The sequence below is a fragment of the Lepisosteus oculatus genome, chromosome 5, assembly GCF_040954835.1.
Source record: "Lepisosteus oculatus isolate fLepOcu1 chromosome 5, fLepOcu1.hap2, whole genome shotgun sequence".
Lineage (NCBI taxonomy): Eukaryota > Metazoa > Chordata > Actinopteri > Semionotiformes > Lepisosteidae > Lepisosteus > Lepisosteus oculatus.
In genome coordinates this window covers 60,957,957-60,975,403 of record NC_090700.1, presented here as the reverse complement: position 1 = coordinate 60,975,403, position 17,447 = coordinate 60,957,957, and the positions used below count along the sequence as shown (strand labels likewise).

Genomic DNA, 17,447 nt, shown 5'->3' with positions numbered 1-17,447 from the left:
TCAGGGGTCCTAATGTGCGTGACACTGTGGCTCAGTGACTGGCAGCTCCGAGACACCAGACAGACACAATGGCACTGTTTGTACTGGCTGCCAACAGCCGGCTCTCCCATTTATATTCACAGGCATGGAGGACACTGAGTGGGGGATAACTAGCTTCCTTTACTTAGCCTCTCCCGTCTCTCTCTCCTCTCCTGCTCTGCCCCCCTCCCTTCTCTCCTTTCTTTATTTAATACTCTTCCAAAGCAAAATTAATTACCTAATGGAATACAAAAACAACTGGTGAAACGAGATCAAAAACCACAACAACACCTCTCTCTGTAGTGGACTTATTTGGGCTCATCGTTGATGGCACCTCGTTTGCCATTGCAGTGCTTCAGCATGCACTGCTACCTTGTCACAGGCTTCGTCCTGCTAATTCAGAGCGCACAGACCCACCCTCACCCTTAGACGCAGAGAGACAGGTCCCAAGTCCCTCCAGTCAGGAGATTCACAGCGCTCAGTCCAAGCCAGTATTTTTATTTGTATTTTTTTGTCAATACAGGGAGTTGTCTGACTCTAATCTCCATAGGGAAATATCCCTGTGCGTTCCCTGCCAGCGTTAGTGAGCCTGCTGCAGGATCTCACATCTTCACATTATCTGATTTAGACCTAGGCACTTCTCTGAAGACACTCCAGTAGTGATGATAAAAAATAATTATATTAAGATATACATTTTCTGCTACACACCTTCTAAGTCACTCAGTTTTCTAGATACCTGCACATCCTTACTGTGTTCCAACTATGGCATAATTTCTGATACTTCATGTCCTGTAAGAATTGCTAGTTAGATGCTGAAAAGTTTGTTCATTGCAAATTTAGCAAGTTCTCTGTGTAGAAAGTTGCACTATTCCCATATTGGATGAATTATTGCACATCTCATCGCAAACTATATTCTGAAATTAACAGAATCTTCTCAGTACATCTAAACAAGCTCACAGTTACTTTGAAGTTAGGAAAGGTGAGAATTATTCACTGTAATGAACTTTCTGTTGATCTTATTTGCAGGTTACATAAAATAGGAAAGAAATGCTTGAATGTACAAAGAAATATTCATATTGAATGTTTACAGACTCTAACCATACATTTTCTTGATTGCATTTACTAAAGGTTATAGTTTCTTTACAAATTAAATAGATACTTTCTATAATCTAATCCGTACAAGTATTAAGACCTCAGTTCTGAGCCCGAGAGCATAAGACATTTTTAGTGCAAATCAATACTAGATGTGTAGCCTCTCTTTGCTGAACTCAATTGACGTGACTGACATGAGCTTGCAGGCTGGTCAGAAATACATCCAGCTATAGACCTGTCAAAGATGGAACATGCCTGCTTTTTTAGGTTATTTATCTACCTGTACCTGCATACTTACTTACCTGTTGTGTTTATTTCTGTCACTATTTTCTAAGATAGTATGCACCGAAAAGAACACTTGTTACTAAGTTTGCTGTAAGAAAATCAAACACATTTGTTTTCTACATCCTTTGTTTAAAAAGGCTGTACACTATCTCGTGTCCCTGTCTTGTTTATTCACATATTACTCTAGCTCTCTGCTCTTCCTTTTATCGATCTGCTTATCTCTGATGTTTTATTGTTCTTATGTTTCTTTGTTTAACATTAAAGAGATAATTCCGTGAAGCTCCAGATGCGAGTGGTCTCTGCAGGAATCCAATGTTCCTAACTCTCTGAATCAGAATGACTCACAATGCAGTCAGGATCCACCATAGAATTGCTGTGGTCGCCCTCGAAACCCCAACACTGTAACTGCAATTTGGATCTGTAAGTGGCATTTTATTTCCACCAGAAAAATCACGGAACTATTGTAAATTGTCATTTTTGGGGGGTTTTTAAGTACTTTTGGTGAAACGTGATCATTTTGAGGAGGTGTATATTTAATGATAATAAACTCTTCACAGAATGCTAAAATGGGCTTTCGTGGGTACCACATGCCATAAATTATATAACCTTCTTAATAAAAATTGAAGTCACCACTCATGTTAATGTTATTAGTGATTTAATTGCTCCTGTTTTGTTAACATGAAGGAGAATGATGATGAGGATTGAAGGATCTGTTTTAAGATATTTGGAGGACTAGGAGACAATCATTTACAACAGCTATCTGACACTTTTATTTAGTGCATTGCTGGCAAAGGTCCCAAAACATTAGAAATGTGCAGGTAGCTTCTGTAGGTGGTCTTAGGTATTTGTACCTGCCCGCTTAAACTGTCTTAAATTTCAGTTAAATTTGTCTTTTATCACAAGACCGTCACCTCTATTTTTCAGTGCACACATCAACACATTCATAACTGAGTTATAAATGTATATGCTAATGCTTTTATTCCATGTGACTTAAATGTGGAACACTTGACACAACAGGCCATGTATTTCTGCAGTCTACGTGAAGTGAGCTGCTCAAGGGTATAACCACAATGTCCCACCTGGGATTTGAACACGCAACCTTCTAGTAAAAAGTCTAGTTCCCTAAATACTACTGCACACTGGGTTTGTCCAAGAAGCAGAGAAACTTCCTCCATTTTTATTCTTAGGAAAAACAGGGATGAAAACGTAATTCCGATAAGTTTCTTTAAAATTTCAGGTCATGTTTAAGACATTGATATAAAGAAACAATTTTTAACAAAGGTCTTTAAAGCTTTTTTTTTTCCATTTACAAATAAATTAACATTTTAACATTAAACAGATTGCCACATTCTTTAAAGTCCATTATCTAATTCTCATCTGATGATCAAGTCAAGACACCTTCACCGTTGTCCCAAACAATAAGCAGTTTTCAGACTTTGTACACAAATTCGGACCACGGTATCCCTATAGACATTGTTTCATGAAAACACAAAGGCAGAGAAGCAGATGTTCATCTGATCTGTTTCTGAGGTATACAGGAAATCTCTGAAGATCTACCTCTGAGAACTATGTTGGCCGGTGCCTATCCCCATTTCACGCCATTACAATTCTGTCTGTTTCACTCCCCTGGATGCCACAGCCCCTGAATTAAAGCACAACTCAGGGGGTGGGTTAACGGGCTCTGTGCTCCTCAGATGCTAATGTATTTTCAGCTTTACTGCTATACAAGCAGCTAAACAGACATACCCCACCAATTAGAGGAAGATCGTAAAACCAGTAATAAAACTATCATATCAAGGGTGCCCCAACAATCGGGAGAGTTCATTGGCAGGGTCACTATAAGAGCAAAGCATCTTCAGCACTTAGAGCCTGTACACTTCACAGTGATGGGAGAGCAGGTCAGAATACTTATCGACAGGATCACAAATAAATACAGAGGGACTAATAAAATGGTGATCAGAGAAAGACTGAAAGAGTTTCATCATACATTCAAAGTGGGAGTAAAAGAAACAGGTTTCCTAAACCTTCTTCTCTCTTTTTCCCCTATGTTCCATCCATATTGGTTGTAATTGATTTTGTCTTGTGTCTGCTAAATGGAAGCCAAGCTTTAGTATGGTGTAGTACAGCATCTTGGAGCAAGACGTTTCATCCCTACATCTGTTCTCCAATGCAGACATTTTTCCATAGATGAAGAATAAACTCCACTTGCGTCATGAGACTCATTCAGTTGCTGGGAGATTTTTCCTCCTAAGCCACAGAGCTATTGTGCACAGATTCCGTTCCTGTGAAGAACAGCCCAAGAGTATCTTGTCTGTTCTCGTTCCTTCCAAACACAAAACTAAACGGCCTTTTGCCGAATGAAAATGAGGTGTGAGACAACCTGCTATCAGAACAATATGACTAGAAGCCAATATTTTCCATGTGACCATGTACTGATGTACAAGATGCATTGAGTCACAGCCAATATTCTGTTAAACTTTACATTATCAATGCATTTTTTGTTTCACATTTTCATAATCTATACTGTCTCAACTCTAATTTGAAATACAGAGTTTAAAACCAAGTGTCATGCAGGTCCAGGATTCATTATAAATATAACTGTTTCCAACATGAAAACAATCTAATCAAAAGGATTCAAAAATGATCGTGACTCGTATCTAAAGGTAAAGTTAGCTTTGGTTCATCATTTAGCATGATTCATAAGTTGCTCTGGAAACCCAGTCTAAATAAATAATGTGATTGTTCTCAGGTAGAGAAGAATATGCAGGAGAAATTTAAATTCAACATTGTCAGCATGTCAAAATTTAACATGTAACTGGGTAACTGGGTTTCCCCTCTTTGAATGTTTACTGTCTAACTACGTATTATTACTTAATTTCAGTCAGAGTTGCCAATTCGTATGTGTATGTGACAGGTCTTCATTAGTGACTAAGAAAAAATAAATGACACTACTGGCATCATTTACCTTTTTTTATTAAACTGGATTCAGAAAAAAAGAAATATTACAAACATCAAGTCAAAGCCCTGACAGCAGGGTTTCCAACATTTTGTTTTAACCAAACTCCGTATACACTCTGAATCAAAATGTAAAAATAATGCAAATACACAACTTTAAATAAAGTTAAAAATGTGTATTGTTTCTGTTCCATGCAAATGTTTTACAGCAAAGAAACAAGCATTTAATTCTCTCTACATATAATTTTAAAGCCTGTTTAATAAAGTAGGACATTTACAGTTTAAAAAGGCATGTTTTCATAATGTTAATATCACAGTTGAATGTTGTTATGACTTCAGTAACTACCATAAAATATTCAGTATATATTTTTACCTCATGAAGAAGATTGTCTGTACAATATGTATCACTTCTATATTGCTCTAATTTCTTGGATTGTTTGACGTATTGTAAAACGATTACATACTTTGCTTTATATATGTGTTTTTGATGCTTCAGAAATTGTTTTTGAATGTGTGTGTTGCCTTGGATGAAGCATCAGCTATATTAATTGTATATGCATGTACATATACAGCAATGAGACTCAAATGGCTTTTAATATATTTTTGTATTACATTGCCACCATATTGAAATGCTTCAAATACACATTTGGAGCATTTCATAAGTTTTGGTTAAGAACCAAAAAGGCACAACCTCAGGAATATTATATGAAATAATTGTAAAAATATTGAAATTGTTGCATCATTTAGAGTTAGCCCATTTTATCGTATGATCCACTTTTTATTATTTGACCTGTGTTTAGATAAGATTTCAAGCTACGTTTCTGCTTTAATTATTAATATCAATAGTCACAGTGAATCAGTTATTTCTGGAACACACCTGAAATCCTTTTTCTCATAACATTTCCACAGAAATTAAGCATTGTCCTTGTAGGAATGAAGGAGCTCTCCCTTTACATCTATATAGTTGGAAAGATCCTCATTCACCATAATTGCAGGTGGGGCAGTACGCTTGCACTGTACAACAGACACCGGACAGTTGAGTGTGCCTAGTCAGCGGCCTGTGTAGCTCCTAAAGTAAAGCTGAGAGAAGCAAAACCTGCGAATACCAGGTATGAGCCTTTATATCTGCACAATTCTCCACTGGGGGGTCTTGAAAATGAGCCCCATTAACAAAATTGACAGGGGGGATTATTATAATCACACCAAAATAATAAAGAAAGAGTGACCATGTGTTTTGACCATTAGGCAGTGAATGAGGTCTCCTATTAAGGCAGGACACTGCATCGACAGACTGGTGTCGAGGCTGGTATCGTTCATGCGCAAGACTTGACACGGCAGCCATTTGCAAAGAAGGGCTCAAGCATTTTCCTGCCAAGAAACGTAGAGCATCTGACACTCGTTTTCCATGCCCACCTCTCAGGCCATCTTCAGCCACTTTGTATGAGAGCTCAACCTGATCGTGGGAAAACCTTGCTCGGACTTTTCACAAATCTAGCACCCCCCATTGAATCAAACCAATTAGCCCAGGCCCTGCTCCAGCCATTGAGGGACACGCCATCCTTTGAGTGCTACTGCAGGCTCTATTGCTTGTAAGTAGCTTTGGATTGAATGAATGTGCTTCTCCGGTTAGGGCCCTCCATGCTTAACCATTGGAGTTGCTTTCTGAGTGTCAGCTACAGGGAGCCTGAAGGACTAAGCAAGAAAAAGGCAGGTTGAGGTACTCGAGTCCTCTGGGCTAGTTATTACTAGCAGAATACAATGCATTAAGCTATGCTTAATAGGAGCAATTCTAAGGCTTACTCAGGAGGTAGAATAAATTAAAGATCTACAAGAACTATAGAAGACTGGAGTGTTTTTGAAGCAAATTTACACAATTCTGGAAGTATATATAGTATCCCATTCCAGAGGACTTGTTGAATGTTTTAAAAAGGTAAAGTCTTTCTAATTCCAATTAAAAATACCTTCTACCCCTCCTCTAAAGTATTTTATTTCTAAACAAATACTCTCTAATAACGAAAGCAGTATATAAAAAGGGGAAAATGCTGGCTAGCGTCTACGTTTGTGAGAATTGTAGGGGTGGAAGTATAGTTTCCTTAGTTGTGCAGCTCCTGTTTATAATGTGTCTGGGACACTGTCTCTGTCTTCAGCGATGGCCGGGAAAATGCGTCACAAACGAGTTCAGTTTCTGGAAAATCCACGTGTTTAATTCTTGTTCTGCGTGTGGGACTCACCAGATCATGGGATTACTGCTGTAAATTTGGATTAGTAACGCTTTTTCAAATTGTGCTCTAAATCTGTGTGCTCATGTTTTTACGATTTTTCAAATGGTGGGCCACGTGTCCCGAGACCTTGCCTACGTTTATCAGGCATTTATGTGGACAGTTACATAACCCATCTGCGGATTAGAGCTGATTTTATCAATGTATCCATCGTTATTGTCATTAAGAAACAATTTACAGAGGTCTGTAAGATAGCAATATATTTTCGAAAGGAGAATGCCCCTCCCACAATTTTAATGATCGAGAGAAACACTCTTCCTCATAGTTTAAAACTCGAGGGAAAGCTACTTTCTCTTATGCAAAACATGCGGACCCTAGCAGAAAACATCTGAATGAAATGTAGTGAATTGAAGTTTTTAAAAGGGTTTGGAACCATTTCAATACAAAGTCTGGACAGACAGGGTGGCTGAAAGGAAAGGAAAGAGCTAGCACTTGACCCAGGAGGCTATCTGTTTAATATTCAGCACCATGTTTTGAGGGGAGCTGAATGGACAGCTCCCAATGTGGTCTGTCTGGAGAGATTACGAGACCCGAAAAACACCCTAGCAAATCCCACCCAACTTCACTGACAAAAAAAAAACTGCCCCTAAACATTGCTACACTGTCCGATTTTGGTTCGAAGTAGACAATGAAAATTCTAAGGTCCATTAACGTTTCAGAAGGCGGACAGCGACATTATCAAAGTTTCCCCAACCCCCAGCCAAGCTCAGACCATATAAAATAGCCCCTTCAACACGATGCACTTGTTCTGAGTGTTCATTTTGGATCGAATAATGATGTTATTGCAAGACGCATATTCCTAAAATACAAGTCTCGCCCCATTCGTGAATGCAACGATCACAGAACGCTCTTGCAATTTCTTGTGAAAGTCTAAGCAAACCGGACCTGGAGTTGTTCGTTTTGAAAATCACAAGGACAATTAAGACACCGGAGTAGAAATATGTGTTTTAACATATTTCGCAATTCCTTATACATAATGAATACTAGACAACACAGTAACGGAAATACGGTTGAACTCTGCATCGGTTTTTTTAATTTCTGACTTGTACCTTAGGAATCATTTCATCAAAGACTGGTTAAGCTCTTATCCGAGGCTTGAATTCCCCCTTTCAAAAGCTGACGAACTGCGTGTATGCATCTTTTCTTAATATTTCTTACTTTTTAATATATTTCAACACATTGCTCTAAAACAACACAGAACGTTGAGACCAGAAAAATCTTCGTTGCCCCGGGTGTGCTCTTGTATGATAATATCGAATCAAAACGGGTTTTCTATTCGTTCTCTAATGAAATATTCGAACCAAGTTATTTCAGTCCCTCCACAAATGTCTACCTTCTTTCCTAAAGAAGTTATTTCCAATGCAGAGCGAGTTGCAATGTTAAGGGTCTGCCCTAGAAGAATCCCACCCCCCGCCCCCTATTCAAAATCACCCTTTCCTTTCTGCTCCACTTCACTTTCCACAATGATCCCCGGCCCTGCACAAAAGAAACTGCCAAAACCCATGAAAAGTGATCAAATTATCAAGAACTTGACCTCCTAAAGGGGCAGCGCTATAGACGAGCCTCTATATAAAACAAAAATTCCAGAATGCTAATGTGTCTGAGGGGTTCGCTCCCAGAATAATTTAATGCAACTTTTTAAACAAGTTTATTTCAAGAAGGGGGCCTCTCTTTTTCACTGGTGCAATCAAACATAAAAACGATTTACGGGGAAAATTCTCGTCTATGCGAGACATTTTTATACCTACACAAAAGGGGCTATGTAAAGTTTGCTAGGAGGTTTATGGGCAAGACTAATCTTGAATAACCGATGACTAAATATGGTTATTTTTATTTTCTTATTTGACATTGTCAGACATTTTGCGTAGTGTAGTAATGTAACAAACATTTTAATTCGGGCGATGCTATGTAGCAAGGGTTATAACATAAACTATAACATAGAGAAATGTAAATTGTACGGAAATCTTTTCAACTTACCTTGGAAGACGAGTTAACAGAAGCGGTGTCTCAGTTGAAAATTCTGCCTGGGTTTATAGCAGCTCTCGTTTTCGTGAATTCTTGGTCACTTTCTTCGTCTATCGCTTACATTTTCTTAGGGTGGCGCGCAGGTTTGGAAGTCATTTCTACTTTCGGTTATCTAGCTTTATGACGGCTGAATAACACTCATACAGCTAGATAACCAAAGATAGCAACCGACTCCCTCTCCGTCCGGGCGTTCAAGACAAACGCAGGAGAGGCTGGAGGTTGACTTTAGACCGCAGGAAACTTCCCACCTGCCACCAGAAAGAAAAATAAAATTAGAAACGAAGGTGTTAAACTAGGAGCTACAACACGTCTCTTGACGGCCATCAGAGCGCTCCTCTTGGTGCGCATCTGTAGCTCTACATGGGTTGGAGAACTTCGAAAGGTGGGCCGTTCTTCTACAGAAGAGCCGGTCTTGACAAGCAAGAGAGAGCGAGGCATAACCAGGGGGTCCTCGTTTGCATGCAGATCATATGCCAGGGTCTGTCAGAGGCTGGGAAAAAGAGGGCTCCGTCTCAGTCACCATATCTAGCCCCATTCTCATGCAAATCAGCCCACGCCTGGTGACATCACCACATTAAGGCCCAATACTAGTCCTGCATTCAAATCAGCTTTCCTTTCCCGCCCTTTCTGCCTTTTCTTTCGCTTCCATCCCATTTTAATGCAGCACAAATTTAAATTTATCAAGAAAGCGAGATGCTCAATTTCTTCGAATAATAAAAGAAATGAACCAACGCACTATGTCTGATACAACATATGTTACGTCAGGGACTGCGTTTTAAACGTAATTCTGAAGCGAGTAACGCAGGTAAACTATCATTACGGACATAGATGACAGGTATACATAGAAATGAAAAAGAATAGTATTATTAAGTATGATATGTTCAATTGAGAGATGATAGTTATGATGAAAATTATGTTATATAGATGGTTGATGTTCACTTTTACTCTTTTTATCAACAGTCCCAAAAAACATATATAATATACAAAAATAATCCATTGCAATTATTTTTTTTTTCAAAGTAAGCTTTAGCATATGCGTAATTTAAATTTTCGCATCAAACATGGAGAGAGGAGGAGGTGTGTTCCAACGGTAAGAAAGCTAGAGGAGTTTATTAAAAAATAATACACAGCCGCGCCATTCTGACCTGGAAAATAGGACTGAATAGGGTGGATGAGTTAGAAACAACAGTCATGACGTTCTGACATGCAAACTGGCCAGACAGTGAAAGTCCCCAGGTTTTCCATCAAAGACTTCTGCGCCCTTGGTGTACAGAGCAGATATCTGCATTAGCGCATTTCTGCGACTCTGTACTGTACAATGCCGGAGGCCGGGCTACAGGTATCGTAGCAGTTTTCCTATCCCTTTTGTGCTTGATGTTGTGTAGCATACATGTTGTCCCTACAACAAGGTGGAATGTGCAGGGCCTGCTACAAAACCGAGTTTTTTTAAGTTTTACCTCCCTTCAAACACTCGATGTTGACCCAGCGCTAATTGATGAACTCCTGTTTTGGTAGATGTGATGAACACTGAAGTCTGTACATTTGTATTGCTCAAGAGCTCCTTGCCACTTCAGAGAAACCCGAAAGTCTCCATAATATATAACGAAGGCAAAATAATGAAGACAGAATAACTGATATGATTAATGGTTTAAAAAGACTATACAAAGAAAAATACCATATTTCTCCTGGACATCATTCTGTTTTGATATAGTAACTCTGAAACAAAAAGGCGTTTACTGGAATTGTAAAAGAGGAGACGAAATACATCATTAAATGAAAATAAACAAATGTGCTATGTTTTAAAGACCTAATACATAAATGATCAACAGTCTTTAAGAAAATGTTTATTAAGTTCATTCTGAATATAGTAGTTCTATTATTAGTGTTATTTCATTTTTAATGATCTTTTGAAAATTGTATTACTATACATATCAAACACTAAGCCTGACAAACTCAAAATAGTTTTATTGTATAATTCAGTATTTTTTTAAATAATCTGTTTTTATTTAAAACAAATACTATTCTAGAAAGGAATGAATAGTTAGAGCATAAAATCGCAATAGAAATGCATGTATTATTTCACTCATTATTTTACACTGAAGTTAAAACGTGAACATGTAAGCTGTAATTAAAAATGAAAAAAATATTTTGTAATGTATAAATGTTGCCTGTCTGCGAAAAATTTGCTTCTACTCTATCATTGGAAAGAACTAGCAAACAGATCCGCAATCAGTGTATCTTACATTTACATTACAATCTTCGCTTATTATTCTTATTCTTATTATTGTGGTTATTGATGTATTGTGGTTGATGTATCCATTTATTTTATAACTTTTCTCAGACTTTAGGCTTTTTAGATCTACCCTCTATTACTTTTTCTGTATTATTATTATTATTTTATTTAAACTTTCCAGAAAGTATGGGCACATTTCACATATTTAATAACTGGTAGAAAATATATTTTGAACTACATTTACATATTTTTACAATTAAAATTGTGTAATTATCGACAGAATTGAAACACAAATACACTTAATTGCTGAATGTATTTTACTGTAAAAAAAACAAATAAAAAACGACTACATAGATACTACAGTTCCTCGCATAATATCGTTATCTACAGTGTTGATTTATAAATACATTTTCCTTCATAATCCTGATTATTTTTCTCATCATAACCCATTATACATCGGTGAGAAGTGTGAAGTTTTGTTAACTTGACATAGTCATTATGTGTGTATATTATCTTAAAACTAGATTAGTTGTTTTATAAAAAACATTAAGAATGAAAGCTTTATATACTGCATAATGTGAAGAAAGAGAAAGACAAAAATACTTTAATTTAATCGAGGAGAACAGTGTAAAAAATCAGCGTTTTTCCTTTCCGGGAATGCATGATGCCTTTGGCATTCACAAACAGACCAACAGCTTTTGGACCTATACCACTCCCACTTTTTGGGTGACATTATCCTAACGACGAACTTAAATTTTCAAAGACACCCATAGTTCAGGCTCAGTTTGTAAACAGTATTTGTTAACATTATGTGAAGCATGACTAGAATATAAATATTTTAGACCTAATCTTTTACAGCTCGGCCTGTCGGTGACTGGCGTTTTTACTTTCACTGTACAATGTTCTCCATAATTCTATAGTGATATGGATTGGAGTTAAAATCGTACCATTATATATGCAACTAAAATTGGATCCGGCCATGCTGTAAAAAGTTTTAAAATCCTGCGACTAAATATAAATCCATTATCATGACATTTGTGTTAAAAAACCCGATCTGAACAGTGTCTCGGTATTGTCTTTCCCGCAGGTGGATTTAATTACACAACATGAACCTTTCTTTACAATCCTATTATGAGCAGGACTACCATTTCATTCCATTGTCCAACATTATCATAATATAATGTTTTTCTGTTTTGCAAATGTATCTATAAAATGGAAAAGGGGAAAGCAATATAGGATTAAGGCCATCCTAAATTCCCATCAACAAAAGATGGCATGTTCCTTTAAATCCAGCAGGAATTATCAGGTGATTTTATGCAAATGTTTAATTTAATCACCTTCTGATGAACCCACGCTTCCCTTTCACACTACGTACTGCGCGTCTGACGTCACTCTGTTTAATTAGAAGTTATTTTTAGCCAATGAGTAACCCCACGTTGATAACGAGTGAATCGTCTTTAATGTCTTTCAGTGGATGAAACCCTCTTTCTTAACATGCCCCGTTGGTATACGTAGGTATATGTTCACGCTTGACAATTAAAAACACTTAACAGAGACACTGAAGCAATGCGAGAAAATAAGAAAAGCAAGCATTCCATGCAATTGCATCAGTATTGCACCGGCCTAGGATTAAAACGCAAGTATCTGTCAAAAATTACAGATCTATGTAAAAAATAAGTACTTTAAAAAATGAATACCAATACAGGGCATTTTGCATTGACTGAATGGTGATCTCAGCATAAAAAGAAATATCTCTAAGAGCAAGGTGAAGGCCGATAAGACACGAGCAAGCTTGTTACACATCTTTTGCAAAGTGATTGAGCGATTACTCCTTCTAATTGAGGGGTAACATTAATAAATATTTATATGTGTGCGTGTAAATTAATAAATAATCACACATTTGAGAAGCACTCAGTGTAATTTCTATACACTAGTGGTGTAGTGACATTGTATAAGCATACTGTTGCATTGCTGGTAAGTACAATAATAAGAAACATTAATAAAAGTACTACTAATTCTAGATGTATGCTTTAGTGTTTAAATGTTTCTGCATTGGGAAATACTCTTAATGTATTTGTGTGGAAATCGCCTCTACATAATTGCCTGAAATTTGGTCATACGTCCAGTCATAGAAATATGTGGATAAAAGAGAAAGGTAAAAGGACAGTAATATTTAAACCCCGAGTTCTATCTCAATTTCCGCCTAAAGATGACCTCTTTTCCACTGCATTTAAAGACAGATAATGTCTAATGTCCACCGTGACCACATCGCTGGCCTCTACTGAAAATTCGTAGAGCATTTTTTCTTTTATCTTAATAAATTATCATAAAATTATATGGATTAAACAGATTGCATGCACGGATACTGTAGCTTTTAAAAGGCGCGTGAAATTAAAAAAATATGCAACAACATAGGAAAAAAGAATAAAAACAAGAGTCATTATCAAGGTTAACAATGCCAGCATACATAGGTAGTGTATGCACCCTAGGAAATGCTCATTTACAGAGAAGTGAATATGTTTAAAAACATAGAAGAAATGTATATCAGTGGAGACATTGCATAATTTATACATAAGGCATAAATCAGTACTTTCTTATCTTACAAACATGGCAAAGCATTTATTTCAAACACACACATTGGTTGTTTACTTGTTTTTTTTTTTCAAAAAGGGAATAAAATGCGCTACATTTTCCTGATTCGGAAATATTCAAAATACAGCTTTCCACCACACACCCACACGAGCACATTTCTGCAAAGTCTGTTCATACACATGCGTGTAATATATTTCGTGGTGCGTGTTATTGTCAGTATCAATAACATTATCTTTCTTAGGAATTTACTGTAAGCAGATATATTCGCCTCTGTAGTTGATTCCTAACAACCACCATAAGAACAAAAGCACCTTACGCGGGAGAGGCATGTGTGCAGTCGCGGCAATGTTCCCTTCACTTCTTCTATGAAAAGTGTTTTGGGAAGTAATTTACATCCCTATTATCTTCAGTACTTGGACTTGACCATGGAATTGAAACCCCGGCGGACCGGCGAGGATACAGAATGGAAAAGGCTACCATTGGCCGTGGCCTTGTCTGGCGCGTTGGGGTCAGCTGGTCCGAGCTGTGATCGAGAGCAATGGGTTTTTTTTTTTTACAAAAAGCCAACAGCAGGAGCCCAAGGATTTTGCGAACCAGAGATAAGTAAAAGCAATCTGAAATTATGTCTTGACGTAGCACATTTTGCATGGCCAATTGTAGGGCATTGACGCCTATTGTCAACTTTTCAACACAACTAAGATGCAGTGACCTATTTTATCTATTATTTTTGAGAGCAGCTGCTTCCAAGGTCTCACAGCGTATAGCAGAACACAGGCACATACAACACACCAAACCACACAGAGCATTAAATGAAGAGTCCTTACTTTTGAACACAAGGAATTAATTCTTCCATGTCTTTTTTTCTCCCAAGAGACCTAAACGAGAGCGAAGCGTCAGCAAAGCAGGGTGCTAGAAAAGGTTCCAGATGAGCAGATGTAAAGTGACAACGTAGGAAATCTGCTCCAGTAGTCAAAAACATTGATTTTCAGGGCAACCCAGGAACTCGCACCCAACCAACCGCAGGAACACCATCGGCGGCAGAAGACGAGCAAGGCGAACGCAACGCATCTTTTTTTAAAGGTGATGTCAATCCTCAGCTTTGTAATGTGTGTTCATTGCTCCATGTGTAGCATCATTATTTTATTTCCAAGATGGGGAAGACGCTGCTTGTGAAATCTATGCTTGCTATTCATTTTTTTTTTTGTGCAAATGAACATATCAAGCTCCCCTTCTCTCTCGCTACTCCTCTCTCCCTTATTCTTTTTTTGTAACCTAGCAATTGATCTGTCTTCCCTTCCCTCAGTCTTGCTCTCTCAGTTCATCCGTCTCTTTCGCTATCCTCCCAGCCTCTGGTTTCTCTCAAAGAGCTTCCTCTTCTGACAGCTCTCGCCTGCAGTGACGTCACTACAGCAGCAGCCTCCTGCGCGGCCAATCGGAGCCAAGCATGAGAAGAAAAAGGAGTTGGAGTGGGGGGGGCGGCTTCGGGGGGGGAGGGTTAGTGGGAATGTGTGTGCGTGGGGCTGGGGGGGGGGTATGTATGCCAGCTAAACCAACAGAAATGACAGTCCAGTACCCTACCCATTTCCAAGCCTTAATTAACACTCGGTGGATATCTCAATTAACAAGTCAACACTCAATCTAATACGCGGTGAAACGTTATTAAAATTTATAATTAGTAAATTAAATAAATATACCGGATTTCATTTTTTTCCCTTGTGATGGAACCTTCTATCACAAGAGAAACATTTTTCATCAAAAGGGTATAGTGAAAATACTGAATTTCCGACCCACACTTTATAATTATTTGAATCTGCCTTCTAAAGACAGGGTATTGTTTATTCGAAGTCGATGTACCCAGCCGTATGCCTGCACATACACGGCCATTACCTCCGTACGTATTCAACAATCCTGATCGAGCTCAATGATCAAATCTACCCCCAAATTGTGGTTTGGCACAAGCAATGATTCGTATTAATCTTGATGAAAAAATATATATAAAGGCCTGCAGGTTTAAAACTTCAAAGGCCGAAATACACAGTACCCACTGGAGTCTGTAAAATATTTGGGATTTTTGCACACTTCAATAATCACACACGCTGACATGCTTAGAAACTGTGGGAAAAAAATCAGCCAGCACCCTTTTTTGTTTCAATATTTTGACATTTTTTTGACTGTATTGTCATAAATTTACACATAACAAAAGCCAAAGCAGATGAATGCACAGCCCAGACACCGAATAACAAAGCATCAAATAAAAGAGTTTAAGACATCTAGATATAGGGGGAAATGCTCAGGCGCACAAGAGGGTGTGAATTCGCCTGCACTATGCAACGGACTGAACTGGTCACTAGACTGGCCAACTGTACAGCCAGCTTTCACTGCAGTCTGGTTGAGAACGGTACGAATTCAGGCTGGGGGCTCCATTCTTCGGTGGATTTTATGTAAACCCGGAATGATGCCGAGGTGGAGGCCGAAAAGTCAGTGGTTCACACAGTTGTGTCTCAGGCTTTCTTGAATGAGGCCAGCGGGGAAGAACCCGCCGGCTGGACTTTTCTGAGAGTCTGCGCTATCGATCAAGTCCCAGACAGACAGACTGACAGGCGAGCCAAGTTCATTATCAAACTCCTTAACCCTTTCACATCGCGGCTAACACCCAGGCCGTGTAGCAATGCTAATTCATTCTGGCGCGATCGTATGTCTTCCTTTTCTTGAGTGTTGGTATTTAAAAATACCCACAAACGAACGTTTACAAACGAACATTGAAAACATAATAGATTTTGTCATTTAGACCATTTTTTTTACTTTTAACATTCCTGTGAAAACACGTAACATAAATGACGATTAGGCTGCAAATACTGTACATCTAAAACCTATAATATAGTTTAGCAACCATGTCGTGTACTGTTCCTCAACCTATAGCGGAAGAGAAACGGCAACTACTATGGGTTTTCTGATATCAGATTCTGGCTATCAAAATCTTTAGGAATCCTTTTGTATTTAACAAGGTGTATATGTTTGTGCTCGTGAATAATACACACACACATATATAATCTCGTTTTCCTTTTTGTTGTTGTTTTTCCATTACCTTTTTTTTCCCCTTCTTTTTAACAATTGCATTCTCTTTGGGTTTATTTTCTCTGATAATTAATTCACAAGAGCCGGGGTTTGCTGTGTGCCTGAGACGCTTTTCATTAAAAATCCCCGCGTTTCCTATTGAATTATATCTGCTCCATTGCCACTGAAATAAAGACGCCAAGCCAACTTTCAGCCCGAACATTTTCTCACCAGCCCCTAAAGAAAAGAAAAAAAAAGTCCTCTCTTTCACTGTCTGTCTTTATTTCTCAATACAGTCACACAGTCAGCGAACGTGTCCTGCAATTTAACTACATCCAAATTCTTGGGTCGGTTCACCATGGGGTTCCATTGTCCCGTACTAAGCGAGCGGGCTTGTCGTAGCGCCCCGCTGCAAAAAAAAAAAACTTCCACGCATCAGCTGCAACGGCCCCAAATACATCCTGAGATATTTTGAAACACACACCCTGAGAAATGTTTCGCTCATGCGGAGCTTCTTCAGTCTTAAAATCTACCGATTAATCTTGCATCACCACAAACAAGTTAAGATCACCCGCCAGCTTTTGTAATGGAAACCACTTAATCCACCAATCGATTGAAAAAATAAAGTTCTGTAGGCTACGAAAAATAATAATAATAATAATAATAATAATAATAATAAAGCACTGCTGAACTTTACAGCGTTTATTTTAATTTATGCAATTATAGAGCTAACACATCGTAAAGGCTACATGAAAATATAAGATGCGGCCAAATCTCCTACAAATCTACGAAGTGGTACGATTACATTGCCAATACAAAATGTGACAACGTATTATAATCTTGTCAATTAATTACAATAGGCATGCTCAATTGGTGCAGTTTTAAAGGAGAATAATATATGTTCTTTGTAATTG

The 17,447-nt window shown here is 38.1% G+C and overlaps 1 long non-coding RNA gene across 2 annotated transcripts in view; it reads right to left on the bottom strand.

Moving 5' to 3' along the window:
* Positions 1-17,447, bottom strand: part of LOC107076958 (uncharacterized) — a 44,557-nt gene that overhangs the window by 26,888 nt on the left and 222 nt on the right. For both annotated transcript variants that reach the window (XR_001478076.2, XR_001478075.2), the window contains exon 2: positions 8,607-8,902. This is a non-coding gene — a long non-coding RNA (uncharacterized lncRNA). The remainder of the gene's footprint in view (positions 1-8,606; positions 8,903-17,447) is intronic.